Genomic DNA, 18,528 nt, shown 5'->3' with positions numbered 1-18,528 from the left:
AAAAACCCTTAGATCACAAACAAAATTTCATCTGAACATTGCCCTCAGAATGGATCGAAATAAAATCGATTAGAGCTTAAAGAGAAAAAAATAAGGTATCGCTTTAAATTTTTTCAGTAAGTCTGCGCGAAATCCAAATATACAAAATGTTATGGATCTGCTGCGGCATACAAGCAGGATCAGTGCAATTGGACCTTCAAAGAAGTGTCAAACAATCGAGCAACTGGATTAATATAACTGCTCTATATACAGTACAAAAATTTAAGAAAATATGCAGAAGCTTTAACAGTATCAACAATTAAAGGTAGAAAGGAACCTCCAGAAATCAATAAGAATTACAATTAGAGCCTTTGGCAGCGGCCAACATTTGGTACTGTTCTACAGTTCCCACGCAGAGCTCTTCACTGAGAAGCTTACTCTGGATTGAAGGCGAAGTGGCGAGAATGTGAAGCATTTGCTGAGCAGATAGGGTTTTCAGCACGAATCACAGGCGAAAGGAAGTGAGACATGCACAGGGTATTTTCTGTTTAATTTAGTGCAAGTGGATTTTTTCCACGAAGGCATGCATAGGGTATTTTCTCTTGAGGTTTCAAACCTCCTATCTATGTTATTTGAGTATTTTATTTGGTATTGGACTTTGGATTTTGAAAACTTCCTGTGCACGGGTTGAATCAATTTACTGCAAGTGGATAACTTGCATTTTTTCCACAGAGACATGCACAGGGTATTTTCTCTTGCAAGTTCCAAACCTGCTGTCTATGTTATTTTCCACTAACGTGCATAGGATAGTTGGTGGGTCAAGCCAACCAAAAAAAGCTCTATATGCTTTAGCCTGAGCTAAATATTATGGGACTTTTCCACTGAAACAAGCACAAAGAATTTTCAATTGCAGGTTTGAATCCTGTTGTCCACACCATCATGATATTCAAGTTTGAAATTGTTGTCCACACATATACACTTGAGCAGAAAATAAATTGCAGATCTATGTGTCAAGCATAGACGTTTTAGGTATTATTGATTTATAAATTCTCAAGCATAGACGTTTTTGGTATAAATTGCAGATTTATGTCAACCATAAACATTTCAGGTATTATTGAGGTGTGATATTAAAAAAAAATACATTTTAGGTATCATTGTAAGACGTATTGAAAAACTTAAAAGTGATTCCAGGTGCTTAACGAGTAACTGGAAGGTAAGATTATATTATTGCAAATGCAAGGGCTTGACTAGCCACTGGAAGGTAGGATTATATCTATCAGAAAACGTGGAAGTAATGCAAAGTAATTTAGTTTCTAGCCTTTCCTAATTCTAAGGTTTGTTAATGTCCTACAACAGTGCCCTGCTTATAGAAAGAGATAAGGCAGGGGTTTTTCTGAGCTACCTTTATCCTATCTATCTGTTATTTCTTCTATTGGGATGTTGCTTCAGAAAACGCACCCCAAGGTTGGGGGCCTGTACTGAACAACTTGAACTTTCTTCAGCCTTCATGCCAGGTTTGAGGGGCAACTGTTCCACCAAAATCATCTTGAAGGTAGGATTATATCTATCAGAAAACGTGGAAGTAATGCAAAGTAATTTAGTTTCTAGCCTTTCCTAATTCTAAGGTTTTTTAATGTCCTACAACAGTGCCCTGCTTATAGAAAGAGATAAGGCAGAGGTTTTTCTAAGCTACCTTTATCCTATCTATCTGTTGTTTCTTCTATTGGGATGTTGCTTCAGAAAACACACCCCAAGGTTGGGGGGCCTGTACTGCACAACTTGAACTTTCTTCAGCCTTCATGCCAGGTTTGAGGGGCAACTGTTCCACCAAAATCATCTTGAGATTAGCACCTGCGTTCGTCTCTTTTTGAGATGTGCCATTTGGGTGGGAAAAGACCACAGTGAGAAGTGAACCCTGGGGGATGGCTTACCACTCTGTTGACCTCACCAGTGAACTTATGCCCTGTTGGAAAATCCATCTGTTTTGATTTTTGGCAGATGTAATTTTGATATTTGAACATATTAAAAAATGCCTTTTGTGCACACTTTTAATATATCAAGTTCATTTGTTGTAACTGGTGTATTGTTGAAGATAGTAGAATTTCTTTGATTGTTGCTTATGGTTATTAAATTCTTCATGCAGATTGTTGAAATTGTTAAAGAGCTTGAGGGGACAACATTTGCACTTGAACGAACAGAAAAAGAAGTTGGTGATGAAGTCATTTCATTGTTGCGGCAAGATAAGGATCCCAGTAGTGGAAATGATACATCAGAAATGGATGTTTTTCGTCGGGTGGCTACTAAGCTAAAAATCATGTCTTCAAGAGCCGTGTTGTCAGAAAAAAGAGCCTTAAAGAGATTGCTTGATAAAGCCCGCTCTGATAAAGACAAGAAGGAGTCCATTATCATATATCTCTTGCATCTTTTAAGAAAGCACACTATGTTCTTCAAAAATGAGTATTCAGATGGTGCTGATTCCCCAAACTCAGGTCCATGTTCTCCATCCATCAGAGATTGCATTGGGGAGGTTAGTAGGAATGGAAGAAACATTGAAGGTCATGCTTCAAAGCTTCACTCATTTGATATAGCTGGAAAGGAAATTCTTGTTAGCTCAGGAAGCATTCCAGTACCTCCTGAAGAATTCAGATGTCCAATTTCTCTGCAACTAATGTCTAACACTGTGATTATTTCATCTGGCCAAACTTATGAACGGGTTTATATAGAGAAGTGGACTAATGAGGGTCATGATACATGTCCCAAAACCCAGCAAAGCTTGACACATCTTGGTGTAACTCCTAATTATTGTGTCAAAAGTCTAATTGCAAGTTGGTGTGAACAACATAGAATTGATGTTCTAGAGCCATCTACTCCATGCCCTCCTGTGGCAGGTTGGAGATGGGACTTGGCAGATTTTGGATGTGTCAAGAGCATTGATGGTGGTCGCCTGAGGGAGGTCAAGGTAGTCCCATTGAGGGACAATCAAGTTGCATGTGCTTGTGAGGATGATGTTAGCAGATTATCAACTGGTACTTTTGGTAACATTTCTTACTGTGATTCACCGGCTATGCTAAGAAATGAAGGATCGAGTGAACTAGGTGATACAAGCCTTTCCTGGTCATGTGACATAGTTGAATCTCAAAATTTCAAAGAGGACCCTTGTAAAACATATGAAAGGTTTCTCTCAAGCCTTGGTGGACCGTCACTATAACTGCAATGTAGAGCAGCAGAAGAGATTAGATTTCTCGCAAAGGATGATGATGAAGCTCGTTCTTACATGGGTGCCAATGGTTTCATTCACATGCTTGTGAACTTCCTACGTTCTGCTATTGGTGCATGTAATGCCCAAGCACAAGAGACTGGAGCTTTGGCGCTTTTCAATATTGGTGTGAATAATAATAGGTAGAAGGATGTCTGAAATATTTTTTAGATTATCAAAATACACAAGTCTAGCAGATGTGATTTATTCTTTTACTAATCATCTTAAAACATTTTTGCTTACTTGTTTTCATGCTTTGTATTGTAGGAACAAAGCAGTAATCTTGGCTGCAGGTGCAGTGCCTCTTTGTTGGATCTTCTTGATTCTGAAACATCTGAAGCAGTTGTAGCTGTCTTGCTTATGTTATCTAGTTTGGAAGATAATAAAGCTAGCATTGGAGCTTCCAGAGCAATACCTCTGCTCATTAAACTGATGGACTCGGAATCTAACCAATGTAGACAAGCTGCTATAAATGCCTTGTATAATTTATCAACATTCAAGGGAAACAGGTCCTACATGGTATCTGCAGGAGTTGTTTCCAGGCTTGCTCATCTTCTTCTTGTTGCAAAGGGTGACTGTACAGAAAAATGCCTTACAATTTTGTATAACCTTGCTTCTACTGAAGAGGGCAGAGCAACAATTGTTGATACGGAAGGCTGCATTGGAACCATTGCAGATATTCTTGATACAGGTAAAACCATTGCACAAGAACAAGCAGCAACATATATCTTATTGTTATGTACTAATAGTTTTGAGCACAGTCAAATGGTTTTAAGGGAAGGGGTCATTCCTTATTTGGTTACTCTTTCTATGAATGGAAGCCCAAGGGGAAAGGACAAAGCACAGAAATTGCTACAGCATTTCAGAGAGCAGCGACAGCAAGATGTTTCCTGCCAGTCTTCTACAGCTGTGTGTACCCCTCAGCCATCAATCTATGGGGAGAGCTTGAAGGAAAATAAAACAACTCATAGAACAACTTCCAAAAAGATTGGCCGAACATTAAGCCTCTTTTGGAAGGCAAAGTCATTTGCTTTTTATCAGTGTTAGTATATGCGAACCAAATGGAGGCAGAACGTTTATCTTTAGTTTCTGCTGGAAGTCCTTGTAAATCAATTTCGTTTGTTGTACGGTTCTAAATTTTCTACGTAGTTGGGACCATTCAGAGGCTGCCCTGACTGTTTGTTGTAACGAAGTTAGGAATTGAATCATCTCATAGCTTGATGATTTAGGAATATACTGTACAAAAGTTTCAGAGGTGAAAAATAATTAGATAACACTGCTTTGTCGCAGATTTGTACATTATCACAGAGAGGATAATTACCTCTTTCAGTAGATGTGATGTTCTTCTATTCTAGTATAGCCTGTAAATATATATCGGAGATTTAGTTTGATCATCACATCTTAATACATTCTAGACCAACTTCTCCTTGTTTATTGGATCACACTGAGTTTGCACTTGTTAATCTGTTGCTGCTACCAATAGATGTGTAAACTTTTCTTTTCAAGGTGGCCTATGGGGAGTGTTGATTGCTATGTTTCTTGAAGTAATTGTGGCTGGTATAGTATTATCTGTCCACCAAAGGACAGGAAAGAAGAGATCAACGCACACGGGGTTATGTAATCAATCTTTCTCCTCCCATCTAAACGTTGTATAAAAATGTTTATTTTCCAAGGTATATTTTTAAAAAATGCTGCATATATTACATTGTAAATCAAGGATACAAGTACATTAATATTGTACTTATTCTAAGAAAATTTTAAAGGGAAATATTCGACCACGCATATAGGTGTGCAACTTTACAAACTTTTTAGACTCAAATTGCAACTATGTTAATTTGATCTTGAATTTGGTTAATCTCTCTTCATTACTATGTATCTGTCCAAGTTTTGGTATTTTAATTTTGAACTTCTGTATCTGTCCATCTTTGCATATGATGTCACAAGCAACCATACTCACGAGTCAATATTTATATGCCTATATTGTTACCTTTGTTTCTTGTTATGTACGTTTGTAACTGTTGTTACCTTTGTTTCTTGTTATGTAACTATATTTTCCTGCTAGCATTTTTCTAATGCCCCTTCATCTTTGTAAGCCTTTGAGCTTGCAATCTTTTGTTTTCTTCTTGCCTCCTTTATGCTTTCAAACATGCCTTTCTTTCCAGTGTCATGTTTGTGTTGTTGATTTTGTATCTCTTTGTCTTCCTTTCTGACAACTTTGATTTCCATATTTATGGTGTTGTTGACATGCGAAACAATGTTGATGAATTGTTAGTACATTGATTAGTAATCAACATTATAAACAATTGATTACTAATCAATGTACTAACAATATGATTTATATAATATTTTAAATCATACATGTTAAATGCACAAGTAACATCTTTTAGGGCAATTCCAACAGCACTAAATTGTATGAACCTCCATGGTGATGACATCTCATGATGTTCTGCAATGCCCATGTAAAATTCTATTTGTGAATACCCTTGCAGCAAAACTTCTTGGATATACATTCCTTATACATTGATTGAGCAGAGCTTTGAATCTTGAAATATATGAGGAAATGCAAGTTGCAGGAAGGTTAGTTAACCATTACTCATTTCAAATAATAGGCAATAGAATATTTACTCTCCGATTTCATGCTTTGAGAGCATCATAAGCCAAAGAATAGGCTTTTGGTTGCTGTAAGGACTAGGACAAATGGTTCCTAGCACACATCTTCTGAATTTCATATTCTAAAGTCATAATAAGTATTCTACTCGAGTCATGTGCATGCTTAGCTGATAGAAAGATGAGAAAAGGTGGCAAAATGAGGTTAACAAATTAAACTTTCAAAGTCAATGGGATTGGTGAGTAGTGAGAAGTGATAGTAACTGAATTGGACACAAGTATCAAGATGTGGATTTTTGAGAAACAGAGAATCAGGCATGCAGTAAATTGGATAGGTTGCAGAGGTGCAATCCTTGGGATTTTACCAAGATATCTCAGCCATATTTAAGATACAAATGTACATGCTGGACATAAATATCTTCAGCACAGATTGTCCATTAGTTTCTCAACTCCAAAGTAAACAAGATGAGCTTTTCAGCACATAGTCAAACAAGTTATTGGAATCATCTGTTGCATGTTGCAAGACCCATCCTTGCTAGATCTACTTTTTTATATTTTGGAGTATGAAGGTCTTATTGAAACCAAGTTAACTTCCTTTGAATCTGGTACCTAATATTTTCTCATTTTCCCATGGCACTACATAATGTAATTAAGCCAAGAGGTAAAAATTGACAAATAAATTGCAACTTTAGCTACTGTGACAGACTGTAAAGTATAGCTCCAAATATGTGAGAGTTCCTGTTCATAACTTTACAGACAATGAAAGTCTCTTGTTCAGTGACTGTTCAATTAAATAGCATGCTTACTTTCTCCCGATTTTTACTCTTCGTGTGTTTTTCTGCTATTAGCTATCTGGCACTGGCATAGGTTACCAGAGTGCATAATTACTAAGTCATTCAGTGGCTCACGAGAACATAGCTCTCTTGAAAGAGAAGACTTTTCTTGTCAAAATTTTATGTGAAATACCAGTTTTTTTTCTAACTTCTTGAGTGAGGTGAATCTATTGAATATTCCCATCCAAAATGAATTAAATCTATTACCAACTAAACCTTGGCTCTTGCACTCTAGAGTATACAGTCAATAGTGTGCAAATCCGTTACTGAAGCCCTGCAAATTCAGTTGAGGGAGGAATAGCAGAATGAGCACAAGATGGGAGAAATATTGGTGAAGGATTTATCAGGTGGTTAGAAGCACTGGATGCTAGATTGTAGCATGGTGATTTTGAAGAGGGACAAGAGAACCATGGAGCTCAAGTCGAGGTAATTGATGTTGAGAAATGTAGCTCAGACAAGAACTTCCTGCACAAGCTTCAGTATGAATGCGGAGTGAGTGGTTTTAGACATTATGAGGAATGATGCAGAGGACAAGATGACATAGTGAGACCTACAGCAGAGAGCAACAGAATCTACAGAATCCCAATCCTGCAATCGTCTCAACAATTTGATTTCCAGACAGATGCAAATTACTCACAATAGTGCCTTTTTCTGAGGTTCCATCAAAGAACTCCTAAACTTGTATTTTATTGATTACCAAATGGAGTGGAGCTGAACATCAAAAGTTTAGAAATATAACAGATTGCTAGCAAAAAATTCACTGCAATGGATTTCATTATATTCAATTTATTACAAAATGCTAGAACTGTTTCCTCAAGACCGTGGAAACTGCCACAATATTGAATAATACTTCCCTTGTGCTTCCAGAGCATCATTTCGTGTAATGATGCCTATACAAAAGGTAAATTAATCTATCATAGCTTTATCACTTGTTGTACAACTGGAAGTCGGAAAACCATGGACTAGATAAAATACAAGCCTTCAACCATGACCATCACTTCCATGATGCGTTTTACAACAAAAAATATTTGTATAGATAAACATTGTGTGCTTGGCAAAAGACCACATTGCGTGCTTGGATGAGAATTGCATGCTTGTAAAAATACGAAATTGTGTGCTTGGCTGACAATTTATGTCTTCCACATTGAGGTTCAATGCATGGACAATCCTGGTTGGAAGCAGAACTGTAGAAAAACCTAAAAAAAAAGAGCATCCACGTTAAAATTTTGAAAATTAATCAACACCATCATTATCCTAGCAGACCATAAACTATATGTGACCAGGAACATCACCACGCATATATACATGAGCACACAAGATCAAAATAAACACTTTCACTGAACACACAACTAAAAGATAACAACCGATGTTGATTTGGGCAATAGGATAGTTAACACTTTATCACAAGCATAAAAGGATAGAACATCGTTCAGTGAATATCAACAAATCATGAAGAGGGCATGTTCAGAATAACATAACAATCTACTATGCTATCATATACTATTCCATGAAGGCAAAATCAGCTTGATGAAGTCATGAAAATCCAACGAGATCTCTGACTAGAGGCAAGGAGCAAAAAATCCAACAACAAAAAACGAAATGATAAGGTTCAAACCTCATTGGCCTTTCACCATCTAACCATAAATTTATAAAGATGTAAAATATAAATATCTATAAATCTAATAAACATCAAACCATGGACATAGGTATGAGAACATAGTAACTACATGTTTAAGTATAAAAATAAAACATGTTGCATGAACATAAATAAGTAGAGAGATTCTATTTGACAGCCAGCATGATGGATAGGGAAAAATAACAGCATGAGCATGAATAGATTATGAAAAAAGTATTTTCATAACAACATAACAATAGGGAAACATAAATATACTTATCATATGAAAAAGGGCCACCTGACGACGCCATGAAAACCTAGCTTATCTATTCTTTGTGCATACCTCATTGATTCCCACTAGAGTTGAAGTCCTTCCATAGATGATCAGTCATGGCAGAAGATGATGCTTCTCCACTTATTCTATAGTTACCTAGAAAAGTGTCAAACGTTATCGCAAAGAAATTTTCTAGAACATCAAGGTATATGTGCACACACAATGAAAGAGTGTCAAATGTACCTGGCATGGCAGGTAAGGTTGGATGGTCTTGCATCTCCCTTTGGTCTTGGGTTATCGCCATGTGTTATAGACATTTTTGTGCCTTACAGCATAGAGCATGAAATGTCAATAATCTAAGGGATCCAAAGTCCCTAAACATGTTGTTCTTACCCTTAGAGGAACAAGGTCAGCAAACCACAGCACTACAAATCAGTTCTCCACTGAAAAACACTCAAAAACAGGTCAATTTTGGATCAAAGCAGCTGCTCCACTAGGCATCTGCGCTGCATAGCAGGTACAACAAAGGCTACCTGCTATGCATAGCAGGTAGAACAAAGGCTACCTGCGTTGGGTGTACTTTGACATGTGGAGGAATCTTTCTCTCAATGTGTCAGTGCCCAGGAAGCTTCCAAAAAGGCACTTGATCATAAGATTCGCCTAATGATGAGTTAAGAGCTTCTAAAACTCCAAGTGGAAGGCAGAAACTCCGAGTGAAGAACTGAAGAACAACTGGAGTTGAAGAGGACAACAAGTCACACATCAAGCTGACTTATCTTCACTCCAAAACTCTATATAAGGATCTCATCCCATGGGATCTGGAGAGGGCGGAATTCAGTGCAAAGAATCGTTGTTGGTTTACAGTTGTGAAGTATTGGGTGATTGCTTGAGGGAGGTGAAGAAGAGATTTCTCTCCGTCGGGAAGGTGATGCTGGATTGGACCTCGCATGGTTGTATCACCGCCTGAACCTTACTTCCATATATTAATAAAGAATTTGAGGTTCTTCTATTCGCATGTGTTTCAATGATGTATTGTCTTACTTGCGTTTTTGATTTATGCTAATCCTTGAATCATTTATGCATGCATGCTTCTTGTAGTTTCCTTTTCTTGTCTTATTTGCAGGATCTCGTGTAGCTGGGCCCGTGAAAAGACTTGGAGCTGGGAGCAAGCGGCAAACAAAGGAGATAGGATCGACCATTTGCGCAAGACATCGGTAAGTGGATCTATCCCTTGTATCTCTTGCATGTCATAAAGAAGAAACTTTAGATAGCTTTGCTTTCAGCTGTTGCTAAGGAACTGTCACCCTTAGAGTGGGTTAGGGTCATTCCGAGTTGGATACTTTCCCCCACAACAGACTGGCGACTCCGCTGGGGATCGTGTCTTGTTGGTAGCTTGTGTTTCTTGCTATTCATTTCTTAAACAAAAGAGTACCGAATCGAACTGCATGCGAGTCCTTCGAATGCAAAGTAGAGGGCAGCTACTCTAGCCCAGTGCTGGGCATGTTTATGATTTGAAGAGCTGATCCACAAGGACTCTTTTAAGCTCTTTGTGATAGTGTTCATCTTCCTTTAATCATCCTCTAGAGTATACTTGACTGATAGCAACTGATTTGGCCAAAAACCATTCATTTTTGAGCAAACTGTGAGCCGGAATCTGAGAGAGACGAGAGTTGTCTCATCAGTGCAGCTGCAACAAAGGCTACCTGCACTGACATCGCAGGTCCCGAAGGGGCTACCTGCGCTGCATCGCAGATTGACAGTGCAGCACCTGCGCTGATCCAGTTTTGCCTTGTGCAACTTGGATTCTCCACTGTCTGTTGCCCAGTTTTCAGTATTGTTTTTGCAGCCTGTTGTCAACCTGTATACCCAGTTGAAACCACTTCTCTTTTCCTTCATTCCCCCCTCAGTTGTATGAAGAAACCGTGATTGTTCTTATTGTATTTCTTGCTGTCATTCACTGTTTCCCATAGCGAAAGCGAACTAGTCTTGCTATGACCTCTTGGATCTAGACCTGTGAGAAAGTGTCATTGTGATTCTAAGAGCTAGTTTATTGCTGTTCATAGCTGCTTGAGAATTTTCTTTCGTTATATGGTTCGAATTTCATTATTTCTTGTGTTGAAACGAGTGAATCTTAAGGTGTTCTTTTGATTATTGGACAAAACTTGTTTGCTTACGCTTGAAATCGAATTCGAAATTATACAACAACTTTCTTTTTGTAATACATCAACATTAAGGAAGAAGAAAAGAAATACTTGCATTGTGCATGTGCATTTTGACAGTTTGCATGTCGATTTAGGAAAAGTGCATTAGTGTGTGCTCTATGATCTGTTTGAAAAGATGATGTCTTTCTTTTCCTTCAGTAGTTAAGGTTTTCATAAGTTGAAAGAATTGAAAAAGCTTGCTTATCATTCTTAGACTGCATTTAGGAGTTGTCCCATACATCACGTGGTGATCCATAAAGGCAAACTGCTAAGCAAGATCAACCTAAAAAGAACTGAATTTATCTAACAACGCTTTGAAACATAACGAAACACAGTAGAGGTCTAGGTAGAGACGTGAACCGGCGTCGTTAAACATAGTGACTGTCGATCTCTACGAAGGTGGGTGATTCCTCCTGAGGGACGATAGCACTAATACGGACTTGTGCCCCCGCGTACCGTCGCGTATATTGGGGGACCCCTATAGGAACAAAGCCTTTATCCATAGGAAGCCGTGTCAGCCGTCCTACTGATCGCGATGCAGTGAACACAGCATTCACGAAGATCGACCACTCGTACCGTAAAACGTATTCTGTGGTTTCGCGAAAGGTTTGGCACACCCTTGCCTAGAACTCCAGAGTAGTTTCTTTTGGCCTTTTTCAAACTCTACAACTGAAAAATTCCATCCGAGCATTTGTCACTTCGGGCTCGTTAATACATCGAAGGAGAATAGAGTCATCTTTAGCTTTTTCTCGACTCTTAAAACATGAAAAAGCAAGTTGTGTCTTAAAAGCGTCTAAAATTAATTCAATTCGAAAACACATTTTACCCTGTGCATTGTTGGTTGATCAAGTAATCCGCAATCGTGGAAGAAAGTCAATCGATGAACCGTCGTTCGCGGAGGAATACGAGACAAACGTCTTTGTCCCCGGAATCGAAAACAACCCGGGCAAAGCGACCTCGTTCAACTGGTTCCAAATCACCTGTTAAAGTTAGAACAAGTGTTCCAATGACATCTGAGGTTCCGGTTACTCCAAACATTTCTGGAAACCCTGCCCCTATTGAAGAAGTTCAACAGCCCCAGAAGGACAATAACACTGATCCTAGTCTGAGAGCAAATACTTGTATTACTGAATCAATTCCGTCAGTGATCGGTTCAGAGAGTCTTGCTCCTCAAACAGCTATCGCTGTCGAAACAACCCCTTCTTCGGCACCAGAAATCTTCTACGGACCTAACGGTCTTCCTCTTCCACCCGGTCTGATCGCAATAGAAGAGATTGTAGAAGATCCGCAAGAAACTACTCCAACACATTTTGGAGCAGGGATCACTCTACTTCCTACTGCATCAGAAGCTAGCCTATCACCCAGAGAAGTTCCTGAAGAATCACTAGGCAATCTAATGGATAGACTCAAAATGTCAGAACAATCGTCAACATCTAGGACTGTGCCAAATGACACAGCGACAGCAGAACTCCCTGCAGTCATTCCGACGATGTTCGCTGGCATACCATTTGTCCCTAACTCTCAACAGATGGAGGGGGTCCCTTCGGGGGCCATGACGACAGTATGGTCTGTTCCTGTTTGCTCTCCCAGGATAATACCCGGTAACTCCTATGTTGGAACTCAACAAATCGATCCTTTCGGGAATCCATTTGGGCAATCCGGTCCTCAAGGTGTAATAAATCCTCTCGGTTCCGGACCACCACCGTATGGGGGGCAATATGCTTTCTCATTACCCCCTCCGAGAGGTTACCCATACGGGAGTTCACAACCATACTCAGGTTATACTGGAATAATTACAAGTGGTTGGATACCTATGCTACCCTAGCAACCAAGAGTTGTGTATTCTATGCAACAACAGATGCCTGTGACGAACATCCCGACGACACCAGCAATTGTGACTGTGTCGCAAGTTCAAACAATACCTGTTACATGTCAACCTCAGTTTTCTCAGGTTGTAATGCAGCAACCCGTTGACCCTGCAACCCAACCACAATCGCCGGCTAGCGAGGCGTCACAAACACAAACGGGTACCCTTACCCCTCATCTTGGCCCAGTGGTAAGCATCGCACAACAACCGATGGTATCACAACCATGGTTGGTGCAGTATCAACAACCTCAGTTCCACCAAGTGTACCAAGGTACCGAGCAGCAAATTTTTGCAAACAATGGACAACCGTACCTACAATACGGTCAAAACCAACCACTCTATGGTGGAGTAGTCCATCAACCGTATCAATCATATCAACATCAATTACATTATGCTGGTATGCGAAGACCAACTGCTCAGGCGATTCCGTCGTATCCTGGGTACGCTTCACCTAACTTGAGTCAGCAGCTGCCATTCATGGCAACTCTGGAGTTACCCGATCTACATCAGTTGACAAACGATCCTATTGTCTACGCCCCTTGGTGGCCCATGATTCCTCACAAACTTCCATCGGACATTCCTAAATTCAATGGAAATCCAGGTGAAGACCCGTCGAATCACGTCATGACCTTTCATCTGTGGTGTTCATCGAACACTCTGAACGATGATTCGATAAGACTTCGCCTCTTCCAGAGGACATTGACAGGTCTGGCGGCTAAATGGTATATAGAATTGCCGAGAGCCTCTTTCGACAATTTCAGCTCCTTAGCCACGACTTTCTTAACCCATTTTCAATTACCTATCAGGTATGAAACAGGAACCGAGATACTGACCAACTTCAAACAGACGACAGCTACTCACATATCTGATCATATACATGAGTGGCGTCGTCGACGAAGGATGGTGAAAACATACGTTCCTGATCAGCTATTAGCTGAATGGTTTATAAATTCTCTACTTCCGGCTATAACAGAAGATGTGGCCAAGGGGGGGGTCGTAATAGAGGAGCAGGTCATTGCTCGTGCTCAATATTTAGACTTGGTATATACTCAGTCTGGCACGCTCTATGACAAAATACCTGATGCCCCCAGACCTGAATTTTCAATTCCTCCACCTCCTAAATCAAATATTTACTCTCATGCCGGAGATGGCGTGATTGGCACTGCAAACGCGAAGTCGAGAAAGGCTTCACCTCAGAAAACCCGTAAGACTTCAGATCGAAATTCCCATGAAGAGATTCTTGCTTCGGAAGTAAATGCCATATCAGCAGATAAAGGCAAAGAAACCAATCAACCAGGAAGCAAGAAGAAGCAAAACAAAGGGAAGAAGAAGCAACAGGACGGTCCGTCACCTGAAAAAACTTCTTCTAACTCTCCTGGGAAAGGGAAACAGAAAGAGAAGTCACCTGGTCCGTGTTCTATATGTGACGAGGACCATTGGACACAAGATTGTCCATACAAAGCTGAGCTCAAGAGATTCTTTAAAATTCCAAAGAACCCAGCTGTGTTGACTGACCCGTTTCCCAACCCAGGTCAAAATATGGTTGATAGTGGAAATTCTTCCCCGTCGCAAGTGCTGATGTTTTCGATCTCTAAGCACCAAAGTGATGCTTTGATTTCGACAAGGAGCAAAGATTACGGGAATCCGCAACTGTCAAATGAAAAAGGTAAAGATCAACCTAGTAGTTCGACAACAACTTCGACAGAAGTTTTCCCACCCGTAACGCCAGAATTAACGATAAAACCACCTAAGGGTGTAGTACACAAGTCGGCTTTTAATCCTCGTGCCAGAGCGGCGCAGCATTATAACATAGTGGAAGATTTGGCTTAATCGCCATCTGCTATGTCGACTCTTGAAGTACTACAAAATTGTCCATCCCAAAGGCAGGCATTGTTATCGGCAATAGGGGGGTTGATCCTAAGGATTCCAATCTTGTGTCCTTTGATCACAAAGGGTATGACCCTCAGCTACCAGCGCAACTAGCTTTCCTTATTCAGGTTAAGGCCCTCAACAAAACTGTTCACAGAACAATTATTGACGAGGGGGCATCGACATGTATTATGTCGATGAGCTGCTGGAAAACGCTAGGGTCACCAACCTTGTCGAGATCTTCGACGACACTAAAGGCTTTCGACGGTAGGACATATACCCCTTACGGTATCCTAAGTAACTTGAAAGTTGAATTAGGAGGAAAAACAGTAGAGATTGATGTTGAAGTCATAGATTGAAATCTGGATTACAACATCCTACTGGGAAGACCATGGATTTATGCCATGGCAGCTGTCGTGTCGACTTACTTTAGGAAGATCGCATTCCCGTTTGAAGGAGGGATTACGGTCGTCGACCAACAGAACTTCCTCCTGAATGGTTCACAAGTTACGGGAAGCATTCCCATGATCCATGAAAGCGACCATCAAATTCAAGATATAGGAGTAGGCCTGTTGAAAGATCCCACAATGATGGGGACTTTCTCGCTACCAAATCATACGTACATAGGAAATGTACCATTGGTGGCTACCTGCAACATGATATCTTCCACGAAGGTCGCAAAAGACAAAGTCATCATGGATCGGGCAATGGTTTTACACCCGAGCCCAATCGAAATATTGTAGCAATCAATATTTCAGGCATGGGAGGCGAGCCCCAATCAACGCTCGTCAAGCATGTGGGTAGATAGGTCAGGAGAATGTGGAACCCCTTTGGATCCTTGGTCACGAGTGCATGCAAGTGACGAAGGGATCCTGCAGTCAATGATGATTGAGGGGGCACCATGGGATGATAACCACCATCGTTCCCTTCCAAAGGAAGATACTCAAGGCGACCTGTATCACCCTTCAGTATTTGAATTCCTAACAAATACTGTAAATACGGTGGACTCCGAGAGAAACCTATCCAATATAGAAGAGACTATAGCCATAGATATCTCGACAAAAACAGACATTGTAGAGAATATTTATGTTGGCAAAGGTTGTTCCCCTTCAGAACAAGAAATATATAAAGCTCTTTTTCGCAAATTTAGAGATGTCTTTGCTTGGTCGTACGATGAAATGCCAGGCATTGACTCGAGTATCATTGAACATGAAATTAAAATGTATCCTGATGTCAAACCAGTAAGACAACGGCTTCGGCAGGTGCACCCCAAGAAAGCCGTTGCTATTAAGGCAGAAGTTGAAAAACTCCTCCATGCTGGTTTCATCTACCCGGTTCCTCTAACCGCTTGGGTATTGAATATTGTCCCTGTTATGAAAAAACAAGGAACAATACGAGTGTGTGTCGATTATATGGATGTAAATCAAGCCTGTCCAAAGGACAACTACCCTACACCCTTCATCGACCAGATAATTGACGAATGCGCCGGATGTGAAATCTTTTCGTTTATGGACGTATTTTCCGGGTATAATCAAATTAATATCTGCCCACAGGACCAGTCAAAGACTGCATTTATCTATCCGTGGGGCACATTCGCTTATCGAAAATTACCCTTTGGTTTAAAGAACGCAGGGGCGACGTTTCAGAGAGCAATGAATTATGCTTTCCATGACATCAAGAACATCGTTCAACCTTATCTCGACGATCTTCCGGCTCATTCGCAAAAGCGGACTGATCACCCGCATCATTTAAGAGCAATATTTCTACGTTGCCGACACTACAAGATAAGACTCAATCCGCACAAATGTGTGTTTTGCGTCGGTTCTGGTCGTTTACTTGCCTTTATAGTCTCCAAGGATGGGATTCGTCTCGACCCTTGCAAGGTGCAGGCAATCATTAATTTGCCTCCACCTTCGAACTTGCTTTAGATTCAGAAACTCCAAGGGAAAGCAAACTTTCTGAGGAGGTTCATTCCAAATCACGCCGAACTTGCTAAAGGTTACACCGGTCTCCTGAAAAAGCATATACCGTTCGTCTGGGACCAGGTTGCACAAGCTTCCTTTGATTCTTTGAAAGAAGCGCTAGTCAAAGCATCATTAATGTACGCCCCAGACTATCTAAGGGATTTTAACATGTATCTGGCTGCAGCAGATATGACCATTGTGATGGTTTTAGTTCAAGAAGTCGATGGAATAGAACACCCTATATATTATTTAAGTAAAAACTTAAATGATACGGAAAGTAGATATTCTCATGTTGAAAAGCTGGCATTAGCAGCTGTTCAAGCGATTCAAAGATTTCGGCATTATGTCCTCTTTAGGAAGACCACTGTATTGTCAGATTGCAACTCCATGACTTATATACTGTCGTGACAGTTGCTTGGGGGCAAATATTCAAAGTGGATAGCTATCCTTCAAGAGTTTGATCTGGAATTTGTGAAATCCAAATCAAAGAAAGCTTTAGTTTTCACAGAATTATTATGCGATCTCCCATCATCGTCAAACGATGAAACGTCCAAAGAATCGATCGTGGACGAAAGTTTGTTTCTGATATCAGCAAGTGACGAGTGGTATGGAGATATAATGATTTATCTCCAAACCCAAAAGTATCGGCCGGACACCTCTCACTCAGAACAAAAACGCATTCGATACCAAGCAAAAGACTACATGATCGTCGGTGATACGCTTTACCGTCGTGGTGTCGATACGGTCCTGAGAAGGTGTCTAACCCATGAGGAGGCCGAAAAAGCCCTGAATGAATGTCATTCAGGCACCTGTGGGGGGCATCAATCTGGATATGCTACAGCACAAAAAATCTCACGAGCAGGATACTTCTGGCCAACCATGTTCAAAGATTGCATAACCGCAGTTAGAAGTTGCCATGCATGTCAGATTTTTGATAGCAAAACCAGAAGACCCCCCGCTCCTTTACAGCCAATAATAGTTGTGGGGCCTTTCTCCAAGTGGGGCATCGATTTCATGCAATGTAACCCCACCTCGACCGGGGGGCATGGGTATATTATAGTCGCAGTTGACTATTTTACCAAATGGGCCGAGGCGATGCCTACATTGGATAACACTGGTGAAACAGCAGCCCTATTCTTTTTTAATCATGTGGTCGCTAGATTTGGCGTGCCACAGGCCATAGTAACAGATCATGGATCGCATTTTCGCAATCACATGATGGTTGAATTAACTGCCAAACTAGGATTGTCTCATGACAGCTCTACCCCGTGCTATCTGCAAGCTAATGGACAAGTTGAAGCGATCAACAAAGTCCTGAAGCGCATGCTGCAAAGGATGGTGGGGGTTCACAAAAGAAGATGGCATTTGATCTTGTACTCGGCTTTGTGGGCCTACTGAACATCGGTAAGGAACGCCACTGGGTTCACACCGTTCCAACTGGTGTATGGCCTGGAAGCGATCCTACCAATCCAGTGCGAAATTTCGTCCCTTCAACTCGCAATTGATCTCCTCCCCGGAACCTCAGAAGAAGAAGCTCGTTTCTTAGAGTTAATCCAGTTGGATGAAACTCGTCGTGATGCCGCCTTGGCCAACGAAGCCCATAAGAGACGAGTCAAAGCGCAGTTCGACAAAAATGTCAAACCTCGTGTCTTCTCGGAAGGTGATTTGGTCTTGCTTTACGACCAAGAATCCGACAAATTGGGAGTTGGGAAATTCAAGTCCTTATGGATGGGCCCTTATATTGTTAAAAGTGTGTTAGCAAAAGGTGCCTACGAGTTGGTAGATTATGACGGAATTCCACTGGCGCAACCCCGCAACGGGTTGTACCTTAAGAGTTACTATGCCTAATAGTAACCGGTATGCTTTTGTTACATTTTTGTTTTCGCTAAAGCGTTTGTTCCGGTTTAAGTAATCCGCTTTTACACTTATTGCAGATGTCAAATCCATTGGAACCATGGATTGGATATGCTGACGGAGCGAGTCGTAGTTCGAGGAACCGATCCTCAGCAGCATGGGCCATTTTTAACCCAAGCGGCGAGTTAGTGAGTTTCAGAGGGGTCTGT

General features: G+C 40.7%; 1 pseudogene; it reads left to right on the top strand.

Moving 5' to 3' along the window:
* The first annotated feature begins 2,097 nt into the window (after positions 1 to 2,097).
* Positions 2,098 to 4,629, top strand: LOC149199817 (U-box domain-containing protein 45-like; annotated as a pseudogene).
* Positions 4,630 to 18,528: the final 13,899 nt, after the last annotated feature.

The sequence above is a fragment of the Pinus tabuliformis genome, chromosome 2_1 (assembly GCF_031772625.1).
Source record: "Pinus tabuliformis cultivar Carrire ecotype Pingquan chromosome 2_1, CPIR1, whole genome shotgun sequence".
Classification (NCBI taxonomy): Eukaryota; Viridiplantae; Streptophyta; class Pinopsida; order Pinales; family Pinaceae; genus Pinus; species Pinus tabuliformis.
Note: the sequence above shows the minus strand (reverse complement) of the source record. Positions and strands in the feature narration are given on the sequence as shown.